Source organism: Erinaceus europaeus, chromosome 13, assembly GCF_950295315.1.
Source record: "Erinaceus europaeus chromosome 13, mEriEur2.1, whole genome shotgun sequence".
Classification (NCBI taxonomy): Eukaryota; Metazoa; Chordata; class Mammalia; order Eulipotyphla; family Erinaceidae; genus Erinaceus; species Erinaceus europaeus.
The window spans coordinates 93957948-93981245 of NC_080174.1; the positions used below are offsets into that span (position 1 = coordinate 93957948).

Genomic DNA, 23298 nt, shown 5'->3' on the forward strand with positions numbered 1-23298 from the left:
GGAGAACATTCCTTTCTTAACTTCCAGGGAGGAAGCCAGCAGTGTTTGCAGAAGTCAAATGGACAAGTTAACATAGAGCTGAGAGAGCAGGGTCACAGAGTGTGCAGTTTACAGGCAGACATTCCTATCCACCAGGTGCGGAGCTGAAGCAATTAGTGCATTAGTGTGGTTTCATCTTATCTCATTTCCAGGACATCTTCCTTACTTCAATGAACTAGTCCAAATTTGGGGAATTTCATTTTCTCACACTCTGGTAAGAAAAAAAAAAAAGCGTGTCTGGGTGGTGGTGATCCTAGCTGAGTGCACACGTCACAGCACAAGGACCCAGGTTCGAGCACCTGGGCCCCACCTGCAGGGTGAAAGTGGAGAAGTAGGGCTGCAGGTGTCTCTCTGTCTCTCTCCCTATCTCCCCATCCCTCTTGATTTCTGGCAGTCTCTGTTCAATAAATAAATGAAAATAATTCAAGTCTCGTGCCTATAACATGGGCTCTCAACCAGGTGCGACATCACTGGGCCCCCACTCTCAATTTCTCTTTCTCCATTCAAAATAAATACAAATCAAATAAATAAAAAAGCAAACTGCTTAGATGTTCTCATTTCACCATCTAGGCAGAACAGCTCACTATTTTATTATTTAGAGCTTCCGGCTCCTTAAAAACCACAGGAAGCCAACCCTGAACCACCGGGCTAGAGAGGCAGCACTGGGCTCCAGGACAGAGGCATCTCTGTTTCCGGAGCGTCAGCTTAGGCCAGCCGCACGGGCTGCTGGGACTTGTGGTTCGAACGGCTCTTCTCCCGTGGCTGACGGCGAGGAGGACTACAGCTCCCGTCAGGCCAAGCGGCGCCAGCGGGGTCCTGCATACGCAGCTGGGTGGCAGGTCGCGTTCATGTAGCTGCCAGTCCGGCCATGCAGCGTCGTTTGCATGGCGGCCTCACGTCAGTCGCAGCTGGTGAGTCTCGGGTGGCGGTGGGAGCCGGGCGAGGCCTCGGCGTGACCGGCCGTAAAGACCTGGGGCTCTGCGTGTGTCGGGGAGGTGCGCCAGCCTCGCCTCTGGCCATTCTGCGCCGCCTTCCTGCTGGTCTTGGCCCCGCTTCTCCTCGCCCCGCTTTGGGGCCCGCGGAGCTGCGGGGAGTTGCGGGGGCGCGGCGTAAACCGCTGGGGCGGGCGCAGGGTGTTCCGGGCAGGCTACGGCCGGGCTCCGGCGGGTGACCGGGTGCGCGGACCCGCGGCGGTAGCGGCGCTGAGCGCGGCGGCCTCTGGCCTTGGCCGCGGGCGTACCAGCGCGTCTGCGCAGGCGCGGGGCTGCGGTTCCCGAGTGCGCGCGGCGCTTCCGCGGTTGTGCGGCTGCAGGTGGCCGCCAGCTGCGTGTCTGCGGCCGGGCGGGACTGGCCTGCTGGAGCTGGTCCCGCTGCAGGATCCTGTGCAGCGACTCTGCGGCGCCTCACGTGCTGCCTTGCGCCGGTCTGTGCCAGGCCTCGCCATCAGAGAGGTCTGGTCATCGTTTTCTAAGGCTCCGGAATTGTGCTCGCAGAGATAAAATGGTTAGTAGCTGCTGCGACTTCCCCAAACGTTTTCTTTGTGGATAGAGATAGAAACGCAAAGGGAGTGTCCGGGAGGCGGCGCAGTGATGGGGCTTTGGACTCTCTAGCATGAGGTCCTGAGTTGGATCCCCAGCAGCACATGTGCCAGAGTGTTGTCTGGTTCTTTCTCCTCCTCCTGTCTTTCTCATTAATAAATACGCTTTCTTTTTTGCCTCCAGGGTTATCAGTGTGGCTCAGTGCCTGCACTACGAATCCACTGCTCCTGGAGGCCATTTTTTCCCACTTTGTTGCCCTTGTTTTCATTATTATTGTTGTTGTCATTAACGTTGTTGTTGGATAGGACTGAGAGAGATGGAGAGAGGAGGGCAAGGCCGAGGGGAGAAAAAGACAGACACCTGCAGACCTGCTTCTCCGCCTGTGATGCGACTCCCCTGCAGGTGGGGAAACGGGGCCTTGAACGGGGATCCTCACGCCGGACCTTGCGCCACCTGTTCTTAACCTGCTGTGCTACCGCCTGCCGCACAATAAATAAAATATTAAAAATAAAAGGAAGGAAGATCTACGGAGGGGGGCGGGGGGAGCAGGAGGGAGACACTGCAGCCTTGTCTCGGCCCGTGAAGCTTCTGCTGCAGACGGGGATGGGAGAAGGACGGACTGAGACCCAAGGCCCCAGCAATGTTCCATGTCGCTCAGCTTGGAGCGCCACTGCCCGGCCTCACCAATAAAGTATAATATAGCTGTTAGTCCCCGCATGAGTCTAAAGTTTGCTAGTGCCCACAGGAAGGAAGTAAAAAAAAATTGCTTGAATGAGTTTTAATTTTTTTAAGTATCTTTACTGGGGTACTAGTGGTTACAGGCGATAGTAAAGTACAATAGTTTGTACATATGCAACATGCTCAGGTGTCCACATAGCAGTTCGACTCCCACTAAGTCCTCCTCAGCCTCATGTTCCAGGACCAGAGCCCTGCCCTCCACCCCAGAGTCATTTCCTTTGTTGCAAGACACCAATGAATTTTAACTGTCGATTCAGCCCACTGCATCCAGATCTTACCATCTCAACCTGTCAATTTGAAGCTATGGGGCCGATTTTACAGCTTTAGTCATTGAAAAAAATAGCTTAGCATAATTGTCAAAGTCTGGCATTTGGTTGACACTTCAGGCAGACGCATTTGAGCTGATGAGTTTCTGAGAACTTGGCAGCCACTGCAGTTAGTGACTGTTGTGTCAGACGCACAGAGGCGTGAACACACTGCTGGCGGCTTCACGTTGTCATAGAGATGTCGTTGCCATGACCAATTTCACAGACTGTTGCCTTCTTAGAAAAGTCAGCTGTGTGATCTGTCCTCTCAACTTGCTCTCTAGTCCTTTCATAGATTTAGACACTTTGAACTGTCTCTGGACGGTTTCTTCTGATTAATTTTTCCAGCACCTCCCACCCCCATCAGCTATGGTCATATTCCCTGACATAGTGTTCATGTGAATATGGTCCTTTTCTGTGCTAATTTCTTTCTTTCTTTCTTTCTTGCTTGCTTTTTTATTACTAGAGCACTGCTCAGCTCTGGCTTATGGTGGTGTAGGGATTGAACCTGGGACTTCAGAGCCTCAGGCATGAGAGTCTGCATAACCATTGTGCTATCTACCCCCACCCTTCTGTGCAAGTTTCTATGAATATTTACAGGATGCTTAGAAAACAGGCACAAAGAATTAGAAATATTTCTTTTTTAAAAAAATTTATTTCTTTATTGGGGAATTAATGTTTTACATTCAACAGTAAATACAATAGTTTGTACATGCATAACATTCCCCAGTTTCCCATTTAACAATACAACCCCCACTATGTCATTTATCATCCTTCATGGACCTGTATTCTTCCCACCCACCCACCCCAGAGTCTTTTACTTGGGTACAATATGCCAATTCCATTTCAGGTTCCACTTGTGTTTTCGTTTCTGATCTTGATTTTCAACTTCGGCCAGGTTCTCTAGCTTGCTGGCATATAGTTGTTCATAGAAGCCTCGCATGATATGTTGAATTTCTGCAATGTCTGTTGTGATATCTCCTCTTTCATTTAGTATCTGATTTATTTGGGTCTTCTCACTTTTTTGTTTTGTGAGTCTGGCTAAAGGTTTGTCGATTTTGTTTACTCTGTCGAAGAAACAACATTTACTTTCGTTGATCTTTTGTATGGTTTTCCTATTCTCAATGTTATTTATTTCTGCCCTCACTTTAGTGATTTCTGTCCTTATGGTTGCTTTAGGGTTCCTTTGTTGTTCTTCTTCTAGGTCTTTAAGATGTGCAATCAGGCTGTTTATTTGTGCTTTTTCTTGTTTCCTAATGTGTGCTTGTATAGCTATGAACTTCCCTCTTAGGACTGCTTTAGCTGTGTCCCAAGTATTTTGATAGCTTGTGTCTTCATTTTCATTGAACTCTTGAAACATTTTGATTTCTTCCTTGATTTCCTCTTTGACCCAGAAGTTGTTAAGAAGTGTACTGTTGAGCTTCCACATTTTGGCACTGTTACTAATCTTTTGTTGATTGTTAAGTGTTAGTTTAATTCCACTGTGGTCTGAGAAGATGCTTGGGATGATTTCAGTGCTCTTGAATTGGCTGATGCTGTCTTTGTAGCCTAACATATGGTCTATCCTTGAGAATGACCCATGTGGATTTGAGTAAAATGTGTATTCCAGTTTCTTGGGATGAATGACTCTGAAAATGTCCAATAGTTCTAGTTTATCTATCTCTTCATTTAGCTCCCTTATGTCTTTATTGATTTTCTTCCTGGATGATCTGTCAAGTTGAGAGAGTGGGGTGTTGAAGTCCCCTACTATGATTGTGTTACTGTTAATATATTGCTGTAGCTCTTTCAGTAGAAGTTTGATGTATTTAGATGGCTTCTCATTGGGTGCATAGATGTTAATAATAGTTAAGTCCTCTTGATTGACTGATCCTCTGAGCATTAAGTAGTGTCCATTCCAATCTTTTTTAATCTTATCTATTTTAAAGTGTATCATGTCATATATGAGAATAGCTTTTCCTGCCCTTTTTTGTGGGCCATTGGCTTGTATGATAGTTTTCCATCTTTTCACTTTAAGTCTGTGTCTTGTTGAGTTAGGTGGGTTTCCTGTAGACAGCATATTGTTGGGTTGTGTTTTCTGATCCATCTTCCTACTCTGTGTCTTTTAATAGGTGAATTCAGGCCATTGACATTTATTGATATCAAAGATTGAAGATATTTTATGGCCATTCTTGTTGAGTTTTAGAGTTTTTTGATATATGTCCTATTTGTGGTGGTCTGGTTGTTGACGAGACCTTTCAGAACTTCTTTCAGGGCAGGCTTGGTGATGGTTGCTTCCTTCAACTGTTGCTTGTCTGAGAAGGTTTTGATGCCTCCATCTAGTCTGAATGACAGTCTAGCAGGATATAGTATTCTTGGCTGAAAGCCTTTCTCATTGAGCACTCAATAGATATCTTGCCATTCTCTTCTGGCCTGTAGTGTTTGTATGGAGAAGTCTGCTGCTAATCTTATGGGTTTTCCTTTGTAGGTTACTCTTTGTTTTTCTCTTGCAGCCTTGAGGATCCTTTCTTTATCCTTGTTCCTTTCCATTCTTAGTATGATATGTTTTGGTGTCTTTAGGTCTGGGTTAATTCTGTTTGGGACTCTCTGGGCTTCTTGAATTTTTTATGTCTTTGATGTTGTCTAGACTAGAGAAGTTTTAAGCTACTATAGCCTGGAAAATGCTTTCTTCCTCTCCTTCTCTTTCTTCCTCTGGTATGCCAATAATGCGTATATTGTTTCTTTTGAAGTCATCCCATAGGACTCTGTTGTTGTTTTCAGCATCTCTTAATCTCTTTTTGAGATCTCTTACTTCTTTTTTAGTTGTCTCTAATTCATCCTCAATCTTGCTAATTCTGTCTTCAGCCTCATAGATTCTGTTCTCTCTGCCCTCTACTGCTTTCTGAAGTTCATCTATTTTGTTGCCCTGCTCTGATACTGTTTTAGCTTGTTCAGCTAGTTGCATTCTTAGCTCAGCGATTTCAGCTTTCGGCTCTCTAATAACCATGAGATAATTAGTATTTTCTTCCATATTCTCATTTGTTGTTCCTGCATTTCCGATTACAATTTTTTCAAATTCTTTACTCACTCCTGTTATTATTTCCTTAGCTAATGTTTGGATGTTGAACTCATTATTTTGTGCTTCACCCTCTGGAGGACTTTTAGCTGGACTCTTGTCCTGGTTCAAGTCTCCAATATTTTTTCTTGTTGTTTTAACCATTTTATATATTATGTTATGAGTTCCCTTTATCAGTACTTTTCAAATTATTGATCACTATTGCCTGGATTGACTTGTGTCTAGGTAAGTTAATTAAAGGGTTCACAGTGGTGGAAGTTAACAGTTATTTCAATCCCTGAGTTGGAGCTCAGTGGTTTAAAAGCCTCTTTCTTTTTTTTTTCCTTCCATATAGGCTATGGGAGCCTGAGGGCTTTTAAACTATCAATAGGCTTCTTAGCTTAATCACTGACTCCTGACCAAGAGATAAAGCAGGGTGTGTCAGAGATAATCCAGTGGTTATGCAAAGAGACTTTCACGGCCCCTCAGCTGTGCCACTGAGGTATAGGTCTTCTGAATTTCCTGCTTAGATCTCTGTCCCCTGGTGTCCCTTCCTGTTGCTGCTCCAGACTCTCAGGGCAGTAGCAGTGGAGATTCAGAGTTGCACTTGGTGAGTCTCTGGGGAATCTTCTCCTCCCTTCAGCTGTCCCCTATTTGGTGGAGCAGACTGGAGGTGGTGTCTCAACTGATAAACTGCTGAACTGTTAGCAGTCACTTAATCTCTCCTTAGGCCCCTCTCTCCTCTCTGTCACCAGCCACACGTGTTTGTACTCACCGGTGATTTACTGGGTTCCTGTGGTCATTCTAGTCCTGTCTTGTTTCAGTCCCGGGTGGTCATCTTTGGTATTCCTAGTTGATCCGGGAGAGGAGAGAAGCGATCTGCTGCTCGTACCTCCGCCTCCGGATGTCCAGAATTAGAAATATTTCTAAGACAATTTACTCTTGTGTAATACTAGTACTAAATGTGGGAGAAATGCACAGCTTTAGAAATTGTGAGCATAGACTGAAAAATGCCCTACTATTAATTATTTAAATAAGTTAAAGAATTCTGCTGCAGTACTCATTTATTGACTTTAGATGGTGATAACACCATGTTACACTCTAACATCACACTCTAACATTAAAATGTTATTGAAATGCAGTTTAGAAATCTTAAAATCCTGATGTCAAATTCTTATAATTACAATTATGTATCCAAAAACCTCCTCAGTATAAAACAGGTAGGTGCACAGGTAAGGTCAGGACAAATAATGTCCTTAGGTTAACAAAGCTGGTCCAGGCAGAGTTTTCGTCAGGATGGGTCCTGATTCTGGTCTGGATGGGCCCTGGGTCTGGTCCTGAACTGTCCGGTTCTGTTCCAAGTAGCTGGTTCCTTTCTGGATCTGGTGGGGAATCTGCAGACAACTCCCTGACCGTTGGTATGCTGATTGCAATGGGATATGTCAGATGGGGGCTTCTGAATGTACAGACTAGCAGGCAGTTCAAAAGTTGCCATCCATGTCCGAATGTCTGCAGCTTTTATCCCTGAGCTAGGCTGGGGTGTGGATTAGTTCATTTCCACCCAATGAGAATTGGGGTCTTCCTGTCATGTAGGTCTAACTATCAGGCAATACAGGTGTAGGGCCTGCCCTGCACAGAACTTTATCTTATGGTGGTGTAAGGGGCATTTCAGAGAACTTGGGCCGCATTGAGCTTGCCCTGCACAAGACTTTATCTTATGCTGGCCTGCAGGGGCATTTCAAAGAACTACGGGGGCTGCATAAGGCTTGCTCTGCACTGGACTTTATCTTACGCCTGTGCAGGGCCATTTCAGGGCGTTTATCCTGCATAGGACTTATCTATGCAGGCCTGCAGGACTTGTCAGCCAAGGTTCTAAGTTTTATCTTTCACTTTCCTTTGTTGCTTAAAACTGAAGAGTATTTTAGCACTTTACTTTTAACAATGTTTCATCACTCAAATAAGCATTTTGACATTTCAAACTCAAAATAATATTCTCATATTCTCATACTGGAATATTCACTTTAACCAACACTCTAAACTGAAACAACTTAACCTCATATTTCCAACCTATTGAAACATTTCACACTCAGAGGAATACTTTCACACTTCATAGTCTCACACTTCTTATATATGTCTTAAGTAAACACTTACTGTTTCATGTACATATTATTGTATCAAGTACATATTGTTTCATGTACACACTTTAGTATTATTCTAAGTTCACAAGCTTTATAGATTAATATTATTCTAGTCTAAGTTTGAGCATAAGTTTATCACAGCACTAGGTTCACACTCCTTATACATTAATATTATTCTATTCTAAGTTTGGGCATAAGTTACAACATATTTGTTCAGGAATCCGAGGTCTCAGCCCTTCATCTGGTATATGTAAGGTATATATATATATGGTTTTCTTCATTTGGTATATGTAAGGGACACTTAACTGAATGCTTTAATATTCTTGTTTGTGACATTCCATCCCCTAGGTCCCGAGGGCCTAGAAGGCCAGAAAGGACCAGTGGTCTAGGGGGAGCTTGAGAGAAAACTGGGCCGTACCATATACCAGCTCACTGTGCCTGCACTTACCTAAGGTGCAACATTTTCCGTCCCCACCAATAACTCTGAGCTATGTATTGGTGAATACATTCCTCGATACGAGGTTTTAAGATCATACAAGCTGTGTGTGGTTCTAAAGTTTTGGGCTGATAGGCCTTGTCTGGTGGGGGGTGTCTAGAGTACCAGTCTCCTTCCAGGAATGTGAATGTGCCCTCTGGTTGCCTAATTAACATGTATAAAATAAATACTGTGTATAGGATCCTTTACCTGTGTTACAGGCTCAGAATCCTGCTGCCCAGGTTGCTGTCTGTAGTAGAGGGTCCCTGTGTACATGTTTCTTAGGATTTAATGGGTCATGGCCTATCAGATGGTGTGCTAGAGTGACCAACTGGTCTTTATCTTCTGGCCCTGGTTTTGAGTAGGTATTTCCAAAACATAATACTGTATTTATATGTACAAAATTGGCAACGAATTTCCTTAGGGAAAATGTTTCTACATAGTCTACATTGGACATTGTATATATGAAACAAAACAGTAAGGCTTCAAAATGCATTTTGTAACAATTATAGAAAAACCAAAATTGATTACTCCGGGTTCCCAGATCACACTTCTGCCCGTAGTCCCACGAATGTTCGTTCATGCGGCGTCTTCCAGACCTGATAGACATAGTCACAGCAACTGTGGCACACTGGAATGCAAACTCTGACTGTCAGTGCTAGAATAACAATTACACAGGTGATCCCAAACATCTCTTTCACCCAATACCACCAATCACAAATATGCACACACACAAAATCAAGTTGTACAGCTCAGGCCAGAATATCACCAGATGAGCATCTCTTAATAGCTGTACTAGTGGATCTGTGTATAAAGGTGTTGGGTTGTAATACTCCCACAGTTTCATGTGCATCATGGATCTTTGCCTTGAGCAGCTGTCCCTGTTTCTCAATTTTCCATTTATGTATACTTTTTAACTGTTTCTCTTTCCTTGTGGCAATACCCCATATTTCATTAGCAGTTTTAATAAAATGGTTGTAATTTTCCCAGTCTAATTCAAAGTCAAATAGTTTGGTCGTATCAAAATAATGCTTCTCTTCATGGAGTAGAGCGGTGATCAGGGTGGTAATATGCACTGTGGCTTCTGAAGAATTGGTCAGTATATAACACCCCTTTGTCAAAGTAAAATAATGCTTACTTCTTCCAAGGAGGTTTTATTCTTTTTTTTTTTTTTTTTAAAGATTTTATTTATTTATGAGAAAGATAGGAGGAGAGAGAAAGAACCAGACATCACTCTGGCACATGTGCTGCCGGGGATCGAACTCAGGACCTCATGCTTGAGAGTCCAAAGCTTTACCACTGCGCCACCTCCAGGACCACCAAGGAGGTTTTATTCTAATAAGTGCACAGTAGTTGAGTGGGCCTAGCTGTACATATTAAAAAGGTGCAATCACCCAATTCCTTAAGCATTTTTGGCACTAGTGCCTTTGCTAAATTTGTGGTTGCCAATTTTACCTCGGGGAGGCCTTTATGTGTAAATAAGTTTGCTCTTCATTGCAGGCACTCCTCCACATTGATGTGTTAGTTGTATTCAGATCTGTGCACAAGAAATGGTCCACAGGTATAACTCATTCAATACTCCAGGATTGATGAACAACCTGGGTGTGATCGACTACATAAGTATTATCCAAGAATGTTTGCAGCAAACTTGGTTTCCATATTCTATCTTCACACCAAGAGTCACCCTCGGGGTTCAGTCTAGTTTGAAATTCTCTAGTCCTTCTCCCAGTTCCAGTGGTAAAGAAAGTATTTAGTTGTCTTTCTAGCTCCTGGAGTGTAGAAGTGTACATCTGACACATCACTAGATTGTGATTCTCCACTATCAATGACAGTGTCCTATTGTATTCTTGTTGGTATGTCTCCTCCACTGCCTTCATCTCAGTCTGCATGGTATTGATATATGCATAGAATCCAATGCTTTAGATAATGCATGGATACCTCTGACTGAGTCCTTATTCAGTCTCTCCAAATTAGCTATGTCTGCTCTAAGGGGCTGCATTAGGTTGGCTGGAATATCACCTCCCAATATGCCTCCAACTATCATACCAGCCATAAATGCTCCTGCTGGTAGGAACAGTAAAAGTTTCCTTCCCAGCCATTGCGAGGAGGAGTATTGTTACGCCTAGGAATATTTTTGCAATGTTTACAAAATATTTATAATATATTTGTAATATTTATATTATTTTTATATTTGTAAGAGGAAAGGAAATCTGTATTGGCCTGACACGTGGTGTTAGTATCATAGTTACAGGTAATTTCAGGTTGGGTACCGCCATGGGGGCTCTGGTTATCTTTGGGTTTCCCGTTGGTGGAATTAACCACCCCCTAGGGTAATGAGCAGTCTTGAAATACATAAATTCTCTGTCATTTCCTTTTTTATGGTTAAGAGCTCCTCTATCCACTATACATCCTCTGTGGGTTAAGTTACAAGTCAGGAAATTCATTGTATAGTATAGTACATCCCATGGTTGAGTGAATAAATTGGTCATATCCTACACATTTCCTTTTCCAGCCTGGCAATTCGACTCTGGAAGGTATAAAGATAGTTAGTTCTTCTCTGACCAATAATGGCAGAATTACATTGCGTTCCCTCTCAACCAAAAGTTCCTGGTTCCTCTCCCTCGTTGCTTAGTAAGCAGCAGTCTAGGTTGGTTCTGGCCCTGTTCTCTTCAAGCCAGAGAGCATGTGCCTGGGAAGAAATACCCTTAGGCTAGCCTGGAAATTTGTCCAACCAAACTCTGCCACATTAAGAGGTATTCCATGTGATATATGGTGTCCAAAGTACATCTAATTGAGAAGTAGTATATAATAGAAATAATATAGTAGTCCTGTATGTCGTATCTCATGGACTCCTTTCATTGTAAGTTCCAAGATTTACACCCTGTGGCCAGCAATTTAAAAGCTGTTCGGATTTCTCTTGCCTTTATGGTACCCTGGTACAACATAACAAGTGTGGGTAGCTCCCTGTGGTGAACAATACAACTTAGTTTTCTTAGGGGCATTGGATTGCCATGGTTGTAGCCCAATATCTGTTAAAACTAGTGGCATCCGATAAGGATGTACACCTAGAGTCATGGTTTTCATCCACTGTTCCCATAAGGGCCTGTTCTCCAGGGAAGTATTCACAGAAGGCTATACCTCATCATTATAATACCCAAAGTTAGCAAAAAATGGTAGGTTGGGAAATTCTACTACACACAGCTGTAGAGTACTACCACTTGAATTCCTTAAGAACTCATCCTCACTCTGTATGTTGTCCTTTAAAGTCTTGGGGCATGAATTTCACCATGGAATTGGTAGGGCTGTAACTCATCTTTTAACCAGTTAAGGCTTTACTTATTCCCCTTTATTACATGCAGTCCAACTCATTGGATTGCATGGATCTGCAGATTCAGTGGCAATGACTGATTCACTAAATTCATAATCCTTCCCTTGCATTGCTTCTGCAGACCCATTGTAAGTTATCCTGTTGTCATCAACCCAAGCATTTTTGACAACCATGGAGAAGAATGCTCTTCATAGCGTCATGTTCATAGACATCACCATCAAAAGGATGTAAAGTGAAAACTGCTTGAAACACATCCCCTGTTAGTAGCTTAAATGCCATCTGATTTATGTAGCTAGGTGGCCTGCAGTGTGTAGAGTATATTACCATGGAATCTGTCTTATTGGTCCAAACTTCTGAGAAATGAGATTTCAGTGTCTTTTTCCCAAACCTGTTAGTATTACCTGAGTCATTAGTTACCAGCATATATATCTTATTTGGATGGTAAGGGGCTACCCTAGCTCTGTACTGATCACATCCTGGATTCCAGACGTATATGAGACTGTGAATATTTCTGCCAAAATGATTGTATGGTAGGAACAACATTAGTATATAGGGTCTTGGGAGTCAGGCTGTAGCGCAGCAGGTTAAGCGCAGGTGGCGCAAAGCACAAGGACCGGCATAAGGATCCCGGTTCGCCCCCGGCTCCCCACCTGCAGGGGAGTCACTTCACAGGCAGTGAAGCAGGTCTGCAGGTGTCTTTCTCTCCTCCTCTCTGTCTTCCCCTCCTCTCTCCATTTCTCTCTGTCCTGTCCAACAACGACGACAACAACAATAATAACTACAACAATAAAAAAACAAGGGCAACAAAAGGGAATAAATTAAATAAAATAAAAAAAATTTGAAAAAAGTATATAGGGTCTTATCAGTCCAATAGGGAGGGAGATTCCTCTCAGGGTCCACTTCCTTTGTTGTCCATGCTTTCAGTGGTTCTGTAGTTGGCAGTTCTGTTATAGTGGGTTTGGGTTTTGCAGGAGTGCTGGTTGTACCGGAGACAGACTGTCATCACTGATAGTAGTGCCATTTGCCTGTGTGCTAGTGATGATGCCAAGAATGTGTTCACTAACAATGCACCGAGTGTCATATTTGGGTGTGTCTAACACTGGGTTTAGTAAGCTCAGGCATTGTAGTGGTATGGTGTGCGTAGGTGGGTTAAGGTATCTCACTGGTCCACTAGAGATGACCTTCGATTTCCCAGGGCAATGAGGAGGAGAGTCAATAATCCCCACATCAGTCCCTTCAGGCACTGTCTTTGCTCCTCAGAAAAGTGTACCTCAGTCCAGCAGATGGTGTAATTAGCTAGCAGGACTCCTAGTCTCCTGTGATATTGCTCTGGTTGCAACTACAAATTGGCGCAGGCACCGCCATGCAAGCTGCTTGATGTGGTAGCAGCTTCACAAGAAGTTCACGTCTGGACTTTCCAGGCCAAACTGAAACCATCTCGACTTTTGCCATGAAAAGCTTTGTGTGGTCTTAATAATATTTACCTATGGCCAGGCTCAGAGCCTGACCAAATGACAAAAATAATGACAAAAACTGCACTGCACTCTGTAAGATTGATCATAATGGAGCACTCTGTAAAATTGATCATAATGGAACAAGCAATAGCAGTAATGCAGAATTTTTCAGGAGGCCCCATAGGAAAAAATGTTTTCCCCTTTATCTACACCACTTACTTTAGTGTTCCCCCTAAAATACGGAAAAAGATTGATAGTTCCCACACTGGAGGGGGGGCCACACAACATAATTAATGGAAAGTTATGGTACCTGCCTAGATACAATGAGCCTTTTAATCTACCATCCACCACTATGCTTCCACCTCCTTATACAAGAATAGTACACAAGAACCTAGGTTACACAGTGAGCATATACAGAAGATGGATTCTAGCTAGAGAGTGTAACTTGGAACAAAACCAAACAAAACTCCTCGATCAAACAATGGAACAGATTTTGTGAAAAATGGGCTGCTCAATTTGTTTAAGGCCCCTAGAAACTTAACAAGCTTGAACTTTTTATAAACCATTGTCTTCTGATACATAGGGCCAAGAGAATGGCATAAAAGGTAGAATATTAATCTTAATCAATAGGACATTTGCCTAGCACACAGGTATAGGAAGAACAAAAGACACAGAAACTGTGATGTGGCCTCTAGGGCATAAAGTGCCCCTGGAATGTAAATATTCCACAAAGCAGGAGGTGTTCTGTTGTTAAAATTCGGAGGCTTTTACTGGGCGGGCTAGCTTCACGGGTGGGTAACAGAGACGACCAGAGACATATGGCTGGGCAGGGAAGCTGTATTTCTTTTCAGGAACAACGATTCATAAACTAAACCAAACTAATCACCAAACAGAACTCTGCTGTCTCTTTGCGGCGGCGCAAGCACTCTCTCTTACTCTGGAACTCAGGAACCCTCTCCGGGTTCCTTGGGGCGGGGCCAAGTGGGCCCGCGAAATTAGCAGGACTGATCCAATTCTCTTGACGGGGGAGAACTAGAACAACCCAATGTAAAGCATACAACAATTCCCCCTTTTCTTTTTAACTAAATGACTACAGTATCAACGGTGTGGGGTGAACAGAAACCTATATCGTACAGGCATTTTTAAAAAAGATACTGGCACAAACATGGAGAAACATGCAAGCAAGTAACAAGAACCAGTGTGCTGCCAAGGGAAGGCCTGAGGGGGCCATTTTTGCCTCTGTGGGCAAAACTGTATCAGCTTAAAAAAAAATTTCTTGCCTCTGGGGGGCGTACTTGCCTCGACGGGCATTTGCATGGGGGCGGGGAACGGCCTAGAGTCCCAAAGGCAGCTGGCTGCAATTTACTTACTATGAAACAAAACTTGTTATTAGCATCTTTAAAACCTTTTGTTACACCCATTTAAGATGGAGACACACCCTAGGTGTGGGCAGGAGAGGAAACCTCAGGCATGAGAATAATTAGCATAGCCATTGTGCGATCTACCATTTCTAATAGAGAAGGTAGTGGAGAGTTTTACATATCAACAAGTCTATTTAACCTTTTGTTTAGACCAACTTAGTTAAAATATATTGATTGTTAACTAATTTTTACCTCAGACTTTAAATGTAAGTAAATGTTATCTTTATGAGAATTATGTTGAAAACCTTTTTCATTTAACTTTGACTAGTAAGAATTTAGCCTTAAAGTTACTGTTTACCAAACTTTAAACATACACATAAACAGGGTCATTAATACACAAGGAGAGAAACCTTTGGTACGAAGACATGTCATTTTAAACACGAATTTAAATCTGTACTGTCTTAGTTGTTGGGGGGGGTGCGTTGTCCAGTGGTGGTCTCTTGTGCAGCTTCACTTCTAGGAATTGCAGGTTGCGATCTCTGCACAAATCTCTGCGTACTCCAGCTTGTCTGCCTTCAGACCGGACCGGCAGCTGGAGATCTCGTGTGCCCAGTTTTGGCAGGGAGCCCGGGGGTCTGGGAGGTCCGGGATCATTCCAGAATTCATAGCAAGAGGGTGGGCGGCCCAGCATTGTAGAAGGCATGGGCCTAGGTGCCCAGGGGTGGCGGCCATGATAGGCTGCCGCGGCCCTGCCCCATGGCCCTGCCATGTCTGCTGCCCTGTTCGCAGTGGCCAAGCAGCGTGGAGGGATCACGCGTTCAGTGCCCTGTGCCACGCGGTGGAGAGCCAGCTCCTGTGGTCTGGCCTCGGGCTCTTGCGTGTTGGCATTGGGCTCCAGCGTGTTGGCATCGGGCTCCTGCGTGCTGGTATCGGGCTAGTGTGTGGTGGCATCAGGCTCCTGCGTGGTGGCATCGGGCTCCTGCGTGTTGGCATCGGGCTCCTGCGTGTTGGCGTCAGCCTCCTGCGGGCTGCGGGTACGGTGTGCGGGGTTGTCTGGGTGCAGCCAGCTGGCTGGCTGTTTAACCAGGTGGAAACAGCAGCTCCATGCCTTGCCTCCCGCCCGCTGGCTATTCCCTCTGGCTGTTCTGAGTTCGCCCGAGTGAGTGGAAAGCACAGAGTGGTCCAGAGATAAATGTTCCAGAAACAGCAAAACAGTCTCGTGAAGAAAGAGCAGAGGCCTTTGGAGATCTCTTCAAGTAGAAGAGAAGGCCATAGTGCATAGGTAGCCAAATTGTCTTTACTTATCTGAGGGATGCGCAAGTCAGGTCCACGTGGGCGCCATTTGTTGTTAAAATTCGGAGGCTTTTACTGGGCAGGCTAGGTTCACGGGCGGGTAACAGAGACGCGGAGACAACGGCTGGGCAGGGAAGCTGTATTTCTTTATTCAGGAACAATGATTCATAAACTAAGACAAACTAATCACCAAACAGAACTCTGCTGTCTCTTGCGGCGCAAGCACTCTCTCTTACTCTCGAACTCAGGAACTCTCTCCGGGTTCCTTGGGGCGGGGCCAAGCGGGCCCGCGAAATTAGCAGGACTGATCCAATTTTCTTGGCGGGGGAGATCTAGAACAACCCAATGTAAAGCATACAATAGTGTTTTCTACCTGTGCTGTTCTTACTTGGTGATTTAGGTTTCAATAATCAAAACCTTGGTGATTTTTGTTTTAATAATCAATACCCTGATTTTTGTTTGACTGATCTAAGCCTTATGAGAGACTATAAAAATAAAGTTCTGGGGTGGGGGTAGATAGCATAACGTTTTTCAAAGAGACTCGCATGCCTAAAGCTCCAAAGTCCCAGGTTCAGTCCTCTACACCACTATAAACCAGAGCTGAGCAGTGCTCTGGTTAAAAAAAAATAAAATAAAGTTCTGCTTAAGTAAGACAGAGATGTCTGCTTGAGCTTGATTCAGCATCAACTCACTCATCTCTCATTCCTCATTCTTCATTCTTCGCCGATACCCCTCCTCCTTCAGGCTAACCCTAATAACCTGTTGGGGCTGGCTCCCAGCAGTAAATGACAGATAGCTGCAATCTCATGCACAATAGGGCCTCCTAGGTAAATAACAGACACAATAACTATAACTAACACTAGGATGTACCTTGTGCACATGCTCTTGTGCTATTTGGTCCAGTTTGGCCAACCTTAAGTCACTTGTCCTTAGTAATCCAAGCAGTGTTGCCTTGACCTTCTGTCACAATCTCAGCCTTTCCCAGTGATTGCATTTTCTTGTCCCTGTAGAGACAAGTGTCTTGTCTGATTAGTTGTGGTCTGGGAGGTTCACATATTCCAAAATTGGTACTTGTCTGATTGCCTCTCGAATAGGGGAGTCCCTATAGAGTCTAGGCCTGTTGTTTAACTCAGAAGATGCCTTTACTATTGCTTCCTCAAGATTTTTATATTCACTGTTCGTAAATTCAGCTTTAATGAGCCCATTACATCTCTACATAATCTGCTACTATTGGGTTGTAAGCCATATGGAATTCCCATATTATACCTATGTTCTGTGCCTATTGTTGGATCATGTTTCCAGTAAAGTGTGTTCCTTGAGATCAAGGAGCTAACTGTATAACAATTGGAATACCATATACTGATATCCAATTGCATAAAGTAAAAATAGCCAGATTCTGGGAGGGGCTGTTGCCACTTCTTGCTAATCCTAGACCTGTTCATACATCTACTATTGTACAAGCATATATGTCCCTGTACTGTTTTAGGGGTCCTATAAAATCTATTTGGTGGGTATGATTAAAATGTAATTTTATTGTAGTCTATCCTGGGTACCTATGAGAAAATCTATTTGTTCATTTGGGTAATTCTTACAGGACCTGATAGCTTCCTTTGCCGTGTGCCAAGTGACTTTAGCATTCCTTTCTTTAAACCACTTGTGTGTTCCATGATTCCCGGGATGCCCTAAAAACTCATGAACTTCTAAGATTTCCTCTAGTGTGATGGGTCTAGTCTGAGAGTCCCTTTTTAACTTTAATTTTGTTCCTGTGTTTTCTGTCACTCTCCATCCCCTATTTTTCCTATAAGAGCTGCTAATTTATCAACCTCATTATTATATTTAGTCTGTAAAGATTCATCTTTCTTATGAGCATCTACATGGTATACCTGAATTTTGATGTCTCTCCCAATCTGGTGTAGCTCCTTCCATGCTTCCTTACTCCAAATTGCCTTTCCATTGATTTTCCAATCTGTATGTTCCCATTTTCCTGACCATAAGTCTATCTCATTCAGTACACACCATGAGTCAGAGAACAAATGTAAATCCTGTCTCTCCTTCAAAGACTTTCTGGCAGCTAAAAGAGCTGCTATAACTTCTGCATGCTGTGTGGAGTGGGACGTGCCTTGATCAATAATGATCATGTTATCGGATGGTCCAGTGCTGCGGCTTTCCATCTTACCACATTATTTTGTTTGGTAGTGGAACCATCAGTGAACCAGAGAGGGGGAGTATTGCCCTGGACCCCATCGTTCAATAGGTATCTGTTTCTGGGGAGGGGAGGTGTGTGTGGGAGGAATATACCCGCCACCCAGAGCTTGTAACACCTGCTCGGACACCATGGGTACCATCTGTGGAGTATAGAAACCAACTGTTACTTGTTAGAGACTTTTACCCAGAAACCAACTGTTACTTGTTACAGACTGTTACACTGAAACCAATGGTTCCTTGTTATAGCCTTTAAACTGAAACCAATTGCTCTTGTTCCCTGTAGTATAAAAAACAGAGCGAGAATGTTGCTATCATCAGTGCTGACTCTCCCATTGTGTGGACAGGTGTCAGTTGCCCAAGCTTAAGCTTGCGAATAAAGGCTCTTGCTGTTGCATGTAATTCTGGTCTTCCTTGTGTGAGATCGGGATGGAATGTCTGTGCACAACACCATCCTCTTTGCTACCAGGGATACCCCAGGAAGAAACTTGAGAGATTCCATTTCCAATTGAAGTACCCTTCCTTCCATGGGTAGGCCAGTCCATGCCTCTGCCGGTGCCTCGACCCAGTCTAATATGGGCACAGTAGTTTGGAGTACTACCGGATTATTCCTCAAAATAGACTGGCACGTTCTCAAAGCTTCATAGACTGTCCATACATACTTTTCTTTTTTTTTATTTTTTATTTAAGGATTAATTAACAAAACCATAGCATAGGAGGGGTACAATTCCACACAATTCCCACCACCCAATCTCCATTTCCCACCCCCTCCCCTGATAGCTTTCCCATTCTCTATCCCTCTGGGAGCATGGACCCAGGGTCATTGTGGGTTGCAGAAGGTAGGTCTGGCTTCTGTAATTGCATACATACTTTTCAAACAAGGAAAATTTGTTCTTTGACCATGGGAATCTTTTACAATAAAGTCCTACGTGACTTAGCCTGCTCTGTTCCCTAACAAATTTATTCCAGTTTCCCCAGCTGAGTTTATAGAGTACATCAATGACTACTGTTTAACCTTTTTTAATATAAGTGAGCTCCTTATATTCTATAACTCACTTCTTCACTATGCCAAGGCCTCTTCTTGTGGTTCTCCCCATTCAAAATCTTCAGTTTTCATAGTTATGTCATATAAAGATTTAAGCACCATTTGTAAGTCTGGTATGTGGTTCCTCCAATACATGAATGTACCTACTATAGCTTGCTGGGTTTGAGGCTTATTCTGTGGTGTTCGTAGGGCTTTAATTTTGTCTATTGCAGCCTTGGGAATTTTAGGTCCCGTGTTTGACCAGTGTACTCCTAAGAACTTTACACTTTTGGGAGTTGGGTGGTAGCTTAATGGGTTAAGTGGCATGAAGCAGAAGGACTGGTGTAAGTGTCCCGATTCAAGCCCCTGGCTCTCCACCTCAGGGGTGTTGTTTCACAAGCAGTGAAGCAGGTCTGTAGGTGTCTGTCTTTCTCTCTTCCTCTCTGTGTTCCCCTCCTCTCTCCATTTCTCTCCTATCTAACAACAATGACAACAGCAATAATAACTACAATGATAAAGAACAACAAGGGCAACAAAAGAGAAAATAAAAGAGAAAGGATGAAAGAAACAAAAAGGACCTCTACACTTTGAGCAGGGCCTTGGACCTTAGCCTGATTAATAGTCTATCCTTGTTGTCTCAGTTGTTTAACGGAGCCTGTGTCACAGTGTCCTTATTCTGCCCTATAATTAAAAGATCAGCTACATAAGAAAAAAAAATCACATCCTTTTGGTAGCTGTAATGTCTCCAAGCTCCATCTGAGTCTGGTCTCTTGTGCTTTGCTCCATGTGCACTTAACATGCTGCACTACCGCCCGACTCCTTTTCTACTAGATTTTGGTGGATGCTTTTGTTGAAGAAAAATTTAAAGGGCTGGATAGAGATGTCAGTCAAATTCGTGGGCTTGGTAATGTTCCTAACAGGCAGGATAATTCACCACGTTTCCATAACCTCTTCTGTTTCCATTGCACAGCTAGGGTGTTGTACCTTTTATTCACCACAGTATCTTCCATCTAGGGGCCACACTATCCAGTGAAGAGGCTGTGGTGCTAGATTTAAACAGACTCTCAAGCTATTGCTGTGATTGACCTTCCATTTTCTGGCCTGAAAGACATTCAGGGAAAGAGGAAGAGATGGCAGTTTCTTGGGTAAGTGACTTGCCCCACATCAGATTCTGTTTCTTTTTCCTCTTGAATACTTTGTCCTTTAATTTATACATGTTTAATTTGCTGTTTCTGTTTTGCACACCATATTTCTGTATCTCTGTCTCTTTCTCTTTCTGCCAGGGCACTGCTCATCCTTGGCTTTCATCTCTGGCTTATGGTCAGCCAATAGAACCTAGTACCTGAGAACCTCAGGCAGAAACTTTGTTATCTTCCCCTCTCTTGCCTTTCTCTTTTCACTTTACTCTTTTTTTCTTTTATTATTTAATTTTTTAAAGTCTCTTGATTTTATTAAATATGTATTTTCCCTTTTCTTGCCTTTGTTTTAAAAATATTTATTTATTCCCTTTTATTGCCCTTGGTTTTTTTTTTTTTTTTTTGTAGTTATATATTTTTTAAATTATATTTATTTATTTATTTTCCTGTTTTTTGCCCTTGTTTTTTATTCTTGCTGTTGTTATTGAATTTGTCATTGTTGGATAGGACAGAGAGAAATGCAGAGAGGGCAAGAGAAAGATAGACACCTGCAGACCTGCTTTACTGCCTTCTTCACTCCCCTGCAAGTGGGCTTGAATCTGTATCCTTATGCTGGTCCTTGCCCTTTGCGCCACCTGCGCTTAAACACTGCGCTACCGCCTGACTCCCATGAGCGATTTTTAATTGCCCTGTGACTAAACATCTAACTGCAGTTATTTATGAAGTCTACTGAGTTGTGTGAGAACATATATTGCTGATTAGCCCTTTGATGTATACCATGTAAATATGTTTTCTTATTTTTATCACTGCATCTCTTTGTCTTGGTGATAGGTCTCGTCATTATACCAAATATTTTCAGTTTGTTGTAGTCTCAGTGGTTCACATGTCCATTTATTTATTTATCTTTGATGTTGAGCTCAGGTCTCTGAAGACATTTCCCATTCAAATATTATGTACTCTACTGAGTATGACTTCTGTAGATTTTTTTGGAGACTAGTCTAGCATCCAAGTGCTTTTGTATTTTGAGTTGACCCATGGTGTCATGTGATGGTGTTGTTTGGTTTTAATATGCATGCGGTGGCTGACTCATTTTCCGCAACATCATTTTTTAAAACATTTTTTTATTCCCTTTTGTTGCCCTTGTTGTAGTTATCATTGCTGTCGTTGTTAGTTGGATAGGACAGAGAGAAATGGAGAGAGGAGGGGAAGACAGAGACGGGAGAGAAAGACAGACACCTGTAGACCTGCTTCACTGCTTGTGAAATGACTCCCCTGCAGGTGGGGAGCCGGGGCTTGAACCGGGAGCCTTATGCCGGTGCTTGCGTTTTGTGCCACCTTCACCTATTTACTTTCAGCCTCATTTTCTTGCTTTAAACATGTTCTTAGGGATTTTGATGGAGACTGCATAGCATGTATATGCCACTTTTAAAATGGTCATTTAGTTTAGAAAATCATTAATAATTCACCAGTAATCAACATTTTTGTTTGCCTTATGTCTTTATTTCACAGCAATTTAGAGTTTTGGAGATTATTTCTTGAAAAAAAATTGTTGCAAATGTATGGGAGTCAGGCAGTAGCACTGTGGGTTAAGTGCATGTGGTACAAAACAGTTTTCTTTTGCCCTCTTATTTTTTTTCTGCCACCATGTTATTTCTTGAGTTCAGAGTCAGAGCATGAATCAAATACTCAAGAAAGCCATTTTTTCTTTCTATTTTATTTGATAGGATCGCATGAAATGGAGAGTGGATCAGAGGTCAAGAAAGAGCCACATGCAGGCCTGTTCACTGCTTATGAAGTGTCCCTCACACAGGAGGGAAGCAAGCCTCAAACCTCCATTTCTGTCTGTACTATCCAACAATGACAAGCTCGATAACAACAGCAACAATAAAAACAACAAGGGCAACAAAAGGGAAAATAAATACAATAACATAATGTTTTTTTTTTTAAATTTTATTTTACTTCCTATTATAGAGGTAAATTGAGAGGGATGTAGATTACTGGATAACAGTTCTTTTCTCTGCCACCAGGGTTATTTCTTGAGCTCAGTGTCAGAACTTTTGCTCAAGAAATGTATTTTTTCTTTCCATTTTATTTGACAGGACATACAGAAATGGAGAGTGGAACAAGGGTAGAGAGAGACATTTCCAGGCTTGTATCCCTACTCATGAAGTGTCCCCCTCTCAGGTGGGAAGTAGTTCTCAATTCTAGGTCCTGTGTCATGGTGATATGTACACTTAAGTAGGTGCAACAGTGCCCTGCACCTGATAATTCTTATTTATTTGTTTAACATTCTTGCATTTTTTACTTTTTTTGTTTTTTTGGACAGTGACACTACAGAGAGCCTTAATGTGGTATGATCACTATAAAACTATAATAGCCATGCTTCCATAATATTGTTAATTTTATAAAGAGTCATGTGTGGGTAGAGATGTTTCATTTCTAACAAACTTATAGTCATCATGTGTTTTTGTATCCCATCTTTTTTTTTTTTTTTTTTAATCACTGTGGCTTCATTATAAATTTGTTACATCGGTGGTCCTGGAGGTGGCACAGTGATAAAGCTTTGGAGTCTTAAGCATGAGGTCCCGAGTTCAATCCGTGGCAGCACATGTGCCAGAGTGATGTCTGGTTCTTTCTCTCTTCTATCTTTCTCATAAATAAGTAAAATATATATGAAATTTATTACACCCAGTGGCCATTTTTTTTTCATTTATATTTTTGTGTTTTATATCAGTGAAGAGAATTTAATAAGGCTATTGAAGTAGAGATATCTGTATCTCTGTGTGTATCAGGTGAAATTATTCATGTATGATAAATGTAATTAATGTTTATTTTATTTTAATGAGAAGAACTGCAGATACTATGAAAACACACCAGACTTTGAGCTCTAAGCCCCCAGGGGCTATAGGATCCATTCTAGTTATCCTCTACTTTACTCTCCCTATCAAATTCTCTTTACCTATATAAACTTTACATTATAAATAAGGAAGACAATATCTACAACTGCTCAGCACTTGTGAAGAGTGCCTCACCTCTGTGCATGTGAGAACTAGGATATTGAATCTTGGTCCTTTTATATAGGCAGTGTGAGCACCCTATGAATTGTACTCCCACACAGCCACTAAGGTTTTATCATCTACTAATTACAAATCTATAGAGGGGGAATAGTGAGAATAGGGTTATCTCTCTGTTCTCAGGGCCTCGTGAAGGAGAGTCCAGTGTTCTAATGAATGTAC

General features: G+C 42.7%; 1 protein-coding gene and 2 long non-coding RNA genes across 3 annotated transcripts in view; all 3 read left to right on the forward strand.

The window, feature by feature from the left end:
- LOC103127923 (zinc finger protein 345-like) overlaps positions 1 to 23298 on the forward strand; it is a 250307-nt gene that overhangs the window by 220718 nt on the left and 6291 nt on the right. The gene's annotated exons all lie outside the window — the stretch shown is intronic.
- Positions 1 to 23298, forward strand: part of LOC132542440 (uncharacterized) — a 220512-nt gene that overhangs the window by 52818 nt on the left and 144396 nt on the right. The window lies entirely within an intron of this gene.
- LOC132542455 (uncharacterized) lies at positions 855 to 21994 on the forward strand. The gene is made up of 3 exons (XR_009553467.1): positions 855 to 950; positions 19941 to 20071; positions 21787 to 21994. It is a non-coding gene; the product is annotated as an uncharacterized LOC132542455 (long non-coding RNA).